Here is a 9,566-nt window from a genome sequence, read left to right on the forward strand (position 1 = left end):
AGATGGGCACACGCGTGGGCTGCACCAGGCCATTGGCTACAGGGCGTGGACAAGGCAGGCCAATGAGAGACCCTAAAGAACAGGGGGCGTTCCTTCGGCTCATCGCTGTCAATCAGGAAAACGACCCGTTAACCCTTTGATGGGAGAGAGCGCGTTATAGATGAAATCGGTTTGGGTTACCCACTAATCGAGCGCTACTGTATTGCCGGTGCTGGAAAGGTTACGCAGGAGAAGAGATTAAGAATTTGTCACAATTTGCGTTTCATTTTTATTCCGCAGTTTATTGCTTTTGAACGGGACATGGAAAGGGGTCCCTGGCAATGGCGGTCACTGTCCTATATTCCTATGTCCTATAGCCTATTGGATCGGAAAATGCAATGAGGGGTGACTATTGTCTAAAAGCCATAGATCTGGGTTGAGCTCCACGGTCCACCGCAGCAGAGCTCTTTTTCTAAACATAATATATATGTAATTATTTACTTTCTCTCAACGTACCTATTTACATACTTAAGATTTATTGGCGCAGACTAATATTGTTTGAAAAAGTGTGGCTGCCCCTTTAAGAGTGGTAAGCTGTGGGCAGGCTCATTCCTGTCGGACTCCGGAGGGAGGGGTGTGCTGAGGCTGAAGCACGTGCCAGGATGTTTTATGGCTGCTGCGGGTGAGGTTAGGCGGCTGGATGTGCGTGGGGATTGGGGTGGGGGAGATGGTTTAGATTATGCCTGGAGAAGGCAAATAGCAGCTGCTGCCCTGAAGCCTGGGAAAACCACTCCCCCATGCGAGATAGATCGGCCCTATTGCTTTGCCTGCACAGCGTACTTCCTCTCTGCGGCCTATAGGTGGCTCCCTCGAGCTGCACGGATGTTTGAAGCCCTGCTGAGAGAACTGCATCGTTGGAACACACACAAACACACACACAGTTTAGACGTGCAAAGGAGCACAATTACTCTAACGTGCAACTTAAACACATCAGGGGATTCAAGTAAAAGAATTCTAATTACACAACCAAAAGTATCAAAATTCTAATTTACTGCCCTTTTATGCCTCTCTGCATTTCTAATAAATGTAGAGAATCATCCAGAGAAGGACCTTCTATCTCTTATGTCAGTGATCCCCAACCAGTGACTCATGAGTAACGCTTTGATCACCAACCCCTTGAATGTTGCTCCCAGTGGCCACAAAGCAGGGGCTTCTTTATGAATTCAAGACTTGGAGAAAAGTTTTGGTTGTATAAAACCCAGATTTTCTGCCTCCTATAGGCTGCCAGTCCACATAGGGGCTATCAAATAGCCAATCACAGCCCTTATTTGGCACCCCAGGGACATTTCTATGCTTGTGTTGCTCCCCGACTCTTTTTACAATTGAATGTGGCTCACTGGTAAAAAAGGTTGGGGACCCCTGCCTTATGTCATTGTTAAATGTATCTCTATTCATGTATTATTGTATCCTGATCCTCACCTGTTTTATTGATTGTATTGTTGGACTACACAGCTGTGCCTGTACAAGTAGCAGTATATACTATGTCTTCCTTAAATATAGGAAATTACACCAGTCAGCAAAATGAGCAGGTCTAATGTTAACTAAATTGATTGAAGGTACTAATAACAATACAATAATAATGGTGAAGCTTTTGACACCTTGCAGAGTTCTGCTGTCCATAAAGTGTGCTAGTGGCTATTTGTATGGTGCTCTGCGGCACCCTGGGTGTCTCACAACCATCTCAGAGGGAAAGCGGCTAAACAAACAATTATATGGGAGCTGCTGTTCCACCGCACACTTCTTGTGGATTCAGAAGAGATACTGTGAACTGAAAATTGTAAAGGCTCCTTCTCTCATTGACACCTCTCAAGGCAATTATCTCCAGCCTACAAAGGGCAGCGGAGTGTGTGGAAAACACCGACAGTTACAGTAACGCATAATTGTGACTTGAGAGGATTCATTCATTATCAGTGCACTGTTTAACTAGCCCCGCCCCCGAACTAACTCACAATTTGAATAGCATGTTATAACAGCAACATTTACCTGTGAATTGCAACAAGCATGAGGGTAGCATAAGAGATGCTGCTGCTTAATCACATTTAATTAGAGAGTGCACTATGGGAATGGTACTCTGAGCAAAATGAGGGCTCAGTTTTGCCTGCTTCAGTTTTAATGCATTCCACCGCAGGGGAGCGCAGGACGGAACACAGCCAATTATTTTAAACCTGTTTGTACTCACATGGTCGCATTTAAGTGCCGAACGCGGGTGTATTGCAGCATGTTGCGGTCCACCTGTGTTCGTCGCTTACATGCGCCTGTGTGAACGCTTTAAATCTGAACACAGGGAAGCACAGGCAAACCCGCTCATCTGTATGAAGGGGTGCCAGCTGTTATGGAAAAAAATACTAGCCTTCCTATATATTTATATTTTTCCTATTAATAACATTGGGATCAGCCATCATTTTTCCCGGCCAGGCCAGTAAAATACTGGCCATATTTGTATGAGCCCTTATTATGAAAGAAGCCTGTTAGTGAAGTCCTTAATTAATAACCCAAATGGCCTTTGGAATACACTGAGGTTTAGGTGGCAGTGACAGTCAAACACGTGCCAAAGATTATGTGGATAATACAGTGCAAAAGAAACAAACCACAATTAAGAAATTATCATCATTTTTAGGTATTCTTAATCTTGCTCTGTCCTTAATGCATGCAAATGAATGTTGGTTCGGACTATCCGTGTGTATTGAGAAATATGTGTTAATCATTTCAGAGGGTTATACTGGTGCATTTCTACTTTGCATTCAGTTAAAAAGAAAGAACCCTCCTTGCTATATGCCACAAACTGTATCCCTACTAGTATTATTGAGAACATTTGAAGTGCTTTCCCGTTCTGCATTCACACATATGTAACTAACCAGTTCAACACAAGGCTTAGGCAAAGTGGCATTAGTTACAAGACATTCAGTTCATGCCTATTTCATTGATTACCGTGTTGCTACTAACACATGACTGGATCACAGTGCATACAATCAGAGCAATGACACTGACACAAGCTTATGAAACAAAAAGGGTGAAGCCAGCAGGGCCTGTCATATACCACAGCTCCACTGCTGTGAAGCATTGGGCACAAACTCTTCTTAAGTTTGATTTAAATATACTTGGCACCCTTTTTATCATACAGTTACAGGCTACAAGGGGGTTCTACCCACTTATATGACATGAAGGGAACCAAAGCTCATAAAATATGTTGAAAAACACCTTTACAGAAAATATCTAACTATAACTGTGTGGCAATGCCCTTAGCTGTGTAAGTCTGGCATAGGGCCAGTGTCGGACTGGCCCACAGGGATACCAGGAAAACTCCCGGTGGGCCCAGTTTTCAGTGGGCCCTCATGCTGCTAAACTTTTGGCCTATTTCATGGCCATTCCCTATTATATGAGAACAAAGAGGCTAAATAGATGGAATAATATATTATATGATGTAAAGAAAACAAACTAGAAGACTAGAGGTTGATTGAGGAGAGGAAGAATAATAGTACTGAGAGTGGCCCCTGGTCTAAGGTTTTATGGTGGGCCCCTGGTCTAAGGTTTTTGGGTGGGCCCCTGGTGTCCCAGTCCGACACTGCATAGGGCTGCTGTACCAGCCTACAGATACATCATGCCATTAGAATTATTGTTTTGATATGTGCCCCTTTACCTCCACTTCCACACTTGAACACCCTCCACCACCAGAGGCTTGTGTGCTGGGGTGCAGGGATGCTTATGACTGAGACATGTATATTTAGGGGCAGCAAAGAGGGGTGCAACTTCCAAACTTAAATTTACACAGTTGCCTATGGGCTAACAGTTCTGCTCTGCTGATGCCACCGTTTAAATGTTGTATAGTTAGTACTTCAGTTACAATTTGCATCCCAACTTCATATGCAATTAAAAGTGTTAGCTTTTCTAAGCTAAACAAATAAAAACAGATCATTTAGGTGCTTAGCAGTTCATTTCATGCTGGCTGGAACAACTGAAATATTAAGGTGCATGAGTGTATATGGAAAAACAGTATATAATTTGTCTTGAGTGAGTTTCTGGCCTGCAGGAAGTGGTTGGTTAGATCTGTATTTAATTAGCTAATCTCACACTTCAGCTTTAGATATGAAAGTGGTGTGAGCCAAAGATATAACTAAGGTAAAATAATAAATTTGCTGCCCAGGTTTCCTCGGCATCCATTCAATTAATGACTTTGGTAACCTGATAGGATCTCACAACAAATCTACTATGGTTTCTGTACACAAACAAAACTGTGATTCCATAGTGATGGAGTTAAACGGTTGGACCTAACTTTCACTTATTGTTTAAATGAAGAGCTGTGAAATTAGGGCACAGATTTCTTTTTCCACCAAGGGTCATTAACATAGATCATACCCATTTAATTAACCTTAACATTGTCTTTTCATTATGCACTTAGACTTCAATTTTCTGCCACACAGTACCAATTAGTCACTCATCATTGCTTTCATTAAAGTATAGCCCAATCAGGTTCCATGATTGAGCCGATACGCTTTTTAATCTGACTTATTCTATTTCTATATATTCACTGTGGCGTTGTAAACTACCTGAATGTGATGTTTTGTTTCACAAAACATGGCAGTGTAATTACAAAGTCATATCAAATGTACATTTCAAAATGCATAATACAAAGCTGGACAGACATTTGGTTACTGAGAACAGCTGCTTTCCTTGCCTTACATATTGGTTGGTCATATTGCGCTGATAACTTGGACCACTCACTGTTCACAGTGGGGACACCATGGGACAACCATAGAACCTGATATCAATGGCCCACCAGCCGATGCCCTAAAACCATATTGACAAAAAACCCTGGCATTCCCATATTTAAGAGCTTCATAGTTTAAATCTTACTGATTAATATAGCCTAGATACCCACTAGATGCCAGTTCACTGAAGTTTATAGGAAATATTTTATACATGTATGGGTGAGTTTTTCTGTGGTGAGCTCTAATCTCACATTTTAATAAATCTGCCCCTTAAACTCTTTCCTATCTTTCTCACTGCTAGGCATAAATGAAATACAAACAGTACCTTGAAATGATAGAAAAGAGTTAGTTTAGGAGTGTAATTAAGTGTGATTCAGAAATGACAAAGGGCCCACTAAGGTCAGAGCCCACCAGGAAAAGTCCTTGTACCCCAGCAGGCCAATCCGACATGGCCTGTTTATACATTTGTTTTAGGTATGCCTGTCTATGCCGGTCTCCGATGAAGTATGTCTATACGAAACGCTTCAGACCATAAACTGATGTAATTCTTTTTTAACCAATGTTTAAATAAAAGTAATTTTTTACTGAAAAGTTGAAGCGACCAATCTGTGACCCTGGAAGTGCGCTCCCATACTTTGGGATTCTACACGGCGGATTGTTTCCTTAGCGACGGACTCGGGGCGGCAGCACCCGGGTCACATTACCGAAAGGGTAAGCCTATCTGTATAACTTTACATGCAAGAAATATTGTGGACATAAGGTCTTTTTCTCCCCTTTTGTTTGGGGCACCAATAAGAGCAGGGTTCGGGGCATATTGCACCCGAACCACTACATTAGAACGGTGAGCTAACTGAAAACACGGGAAATGTGTGATGAACTGAACAGATAGAGCTTATAGAAAAACTTATAGATTCCTCGTATTGGATGCATGGTGTAACATTGTTTGTGATGCCTGTCTATATATCTTTATTTGCTTTGGTTCTCTGTGCCAGGGATATCACAGGTTCATTGTGAGGGTCCGTACTTGGTAATTTATCTGGAAATGGTCGTTATAATGAAACCTGTATATAGAAAAGGGCATAACATAAGGGTTAATCCTGTGGTATTAGCCATCTCATTCTTCCACCACATTGCACTTTTGTTTCTTATCTTATTCTGCTTGTGTCAGTAGAAATGACACAGCTCTCCAACACTGAACTGCTTTCTTTAAAGTACGGTACCATAAAATAGGGTTGTCTAGCTGAAAGCTTGGGGTCTTCGTTCAGGATAGGTTGGATCAAAGATAATCTGAATTGAACATGCACTCTTGGAGCCAAGCGGTGTCGATAAAACTTTTTTGTATTCCAAATTGCTAAAACCAAAGGTCCTAACGCATTTCTTATTTAGAGATACACAATCATAGGTACTCTAGGAGTGTGTGTTCAATTCAGTTTATCATTGGTATTATTATTAGTATATTTATTGTTTATACTAATTCAAACCCTTGACTTGTGGAGGCCGAACTTGAACGCAATAGACCTGGGGTGTTTACACCCACAAACACTTTGCACTCAAAAATGATTTGCTGAAGTTGGAACAGGAAGCTGGTTAACTGGAGGTAGGACAGTAAGGTCTAGCAAGTGGAATACCAAGGGTAAGGGAGTCAAAATCAGGCAGGTCTGAGGCTGAGGCAGGCAGAAAATGTTCAGAACAGGCCAAAGTTCGAAGAGGAGGCAATGGGTCAGGTCCAGGAAGGTCACAGAAGAAAAAGGCAATGTGAAGGAATAAGTCAGGCTACAAGAGGGAAACTTGATAACTAAGCACTTATCAGAAGGCTTGTCATCCCTAAATAGGCCCCAGGGTGAAGAGTGCTGATGCACTACATATACAGCAACAGTACAGAACGACGTAATTATGCATACAGTGTTATTACAAGCATGTATACAACTGCCTGACGATGTGAATGTAAGGGCTCTTTCAAGTTCTGTATCCATCCTGCTTAATGTTCTCCAAAGATATCATCATTACATGTAGATGTAGTATAATGGAGGTAGGGAATCCGCGCTCTGCCAATTAGCACCTGATGAATGAATGCATCAATCCTCCCGAGCAGATGTACCGAACATCCCAAACCATTGAACTTTCAGTAGGAGAGAGGAGAGCACTCTAACGCAGATTAACTGCTTGTGATTAATATTTATTTAAGCTGCTATACACAACATGTTTCGGGCTGTAATTGCCCTTTCTCAAGTGTCAATGTAGATGTAGTATAGTAAATAATAGGGATGCACCGAATCCACTATTTTGGATTCGGCCGAGCCCCCGAATCCTTCGTGAAAGATTTGGCCGAATACTGGACCTAATCCTAATTTGCATATGCAAATTATGGGTTGGAAGGGGAAAACCTTTTTTACTTCCTTGTTTAGTGACAAAAAGTCATGCAAATTCCCTCCCCACCACTACCCCTAATTTGCATATGCAAATTAGGATTCAGATTCGGTTCGGCCGGGTAGAAGGATTCGACCGAATCCCAAACCGAATCCTGGATTCGGTGCATCCCTAGTAAATAACTTACTTCATGGAGAAAGTTGAAAGTGCTTGGATGATGACTGAACAAAAGCTGACAAATTATTTATATTTCTGATAGACTGCAAAGAAAGAAAGGGGGCAAAATGGGAAATATCCTTTTAGTTCCTTTATTAATACAAATTGTTGTTGTTGTTGTTAACCGTCCATGTTTTATTTATATAAAATTTAAATATGCTTAGTGGGGATAGAGACTGAATGTGAAAGCATTACTATTTGTGAAACATGGTGAATATTGTTTAGCTCTCGTAAGTATGAGTATAATAGAGAATATTCTTTTGAACTTTAAATAGTCACCATTAAAGATTAAAACCATGAAAAGTCGCCAGGAAAAAAATCTTGGCTAGTAAAAGCTGGCGAGGTTCAATAGGAGTCAATGGGAATTGTCTCTAACACTTTTAAAGGAGAACAAACCCCCCTCACAGCTAAAAGCCCCCACTGGCCCCCTCCCCATCTCCCCCCCCATACACAGTGCCACACCAGAACAAATGTCCCCACTAGAAACACCGACCCGCACATGCAGAACAGCAGAGCACAGGGGAGCCATGTTCGCCAGCCTCTGCACCTTCCCTAAGTAAAATTGGGGCTGCCCTGCTCGGTAATTCATATTTATCCTTTAAATGTAAAAATCTTTTTTTTTGAAGCAAAAGTGTAATTACTTACTGCAGTTTATTAGCTTCGACATCACTGTTTAACTGCAGTGCCTGTCCCACTTTAATATGGACATTGTACTTTCTTAACCATGTGGAGAAGAGCAAAACACTTCACTTCCAGGTCACAGTGGGCTCTAGGTATTCATACTGGTTGCCCTATATGTGATCTGCAAAAATATTATATACCCCTAGAGGAAGCGTTATATTTAAATGCTTAAAGGACATTTTAATTTTTCTGATGTCTGTGACCCTTCTTATGAAGAAAATGTTTGAAGATTGTCCAAATATACTTTAAAACATGTAATTTCCTCATCTCTTGTTTTTTTTTTTTAAATAAGTGTTCTGCCTGAATACTATAAACCATTTATTATTTAATCATTTCTTTGCTTGACTAACTTTCTCACACTCCGATTCCAACTGACTGCCAGCAAACCTTGAGTCATTTGACTGTGAGGTACTCCAAGCTCTATTAAAAGACCCTTTGAGTACAGAGAAAACTGAAAGAAAGAAAAGGTTTTTCCTTCTTCCTCAGTATCTGATCTGCACCTGTACAGAACCAGTCCCACACATATCACCTTTTCAGAGACCGTGAGAAAAAAGAAAGTCATAGAAGAGGAACTGTGGTGTGTTTAGAAAACACAAAGGCAACCTATCTATAGCCACGTGTGTCTTCATCCATCAGCACTGAGAAAAGAAACAAATTCAGCGTTTGCAAACCTCAAGGGACTTCAGCAGTTCAATACGAATAGACTGGTAGTTTTTATGCTTAACCAATTAAAGGGGTTGTTCACCTTCAAACACTTTTTCCAGTTCAGTTGGTTTCAGATTGTTCACCAGAAATAAAGACTTTTTACAATTACTTTCTATTTTCAACGGTTTTTCTTATATTGAGTTAAAAAAAAAATTGAATTATTTGATTGAAATGTAGTCTGTGGGGACATGCATCCGATAATTTGGAGCTTTCTGGATAACAGATTTCATACCTGTATTATATTTTTTATATATATATATATATATATATATTTTTTTTTTTTCTCAATAAAGAGCAGACTAGTAAACCTCATTCAAAAATGCACCCATTAATACAGCAGCACTCATTTAAATACAGTACCCAAAACTTTCCAGCGGTTTGCCCTGAGGCCCTCCAGTTGCTATTTAAAACACTTAACAACACCCCTAAGAACATATAATCAACTGTAATTTGAGCTGTCTTATTATTCAGTTTGCAGACTTCAGCAATTAATACATGGACAGAATAGGGTTAATAAGTTAGGGCACTGCATGCATTTCTGGGAATAAAATGGTTAAATGAAATGTATACTTGTTGTGGTTAGAAGGTATGTCCTCACACCTTTGTTATTTTAAGATTAAGTAGGCTGAGCCGAAACCTCTTTTTGTGAAACTAACAAACTAAACTATCTTTATGGTTTGCAGTTGCCATTACATCAGCACAATATGTAAAGACTTAAAGGACAATCGGGGTCATTTGTCAAGGTGACAGAAACATAGTTAATATTAAAGGGAGTCACTTGAAAGTAAGATGTATGAAAGGTTATAGCAGATAGCATTTACATGTTAATAGCTGCATAGCTTGATATTTGTA

This window comes from Xenopus laevis, chromosome 5S (assembly GCF_017654675.1).
Source record: "Xenopus laevis strain J_2021 chromosome 5S, Xenopus_laevis_v10.1, whole genome shotgun sequence".
Taxonomy (NCBI): Eukaryota; Metazoa; Chordata; class Amphibia; order Anura; family Pipidae; genus Xenopus; species Xenopus laevis.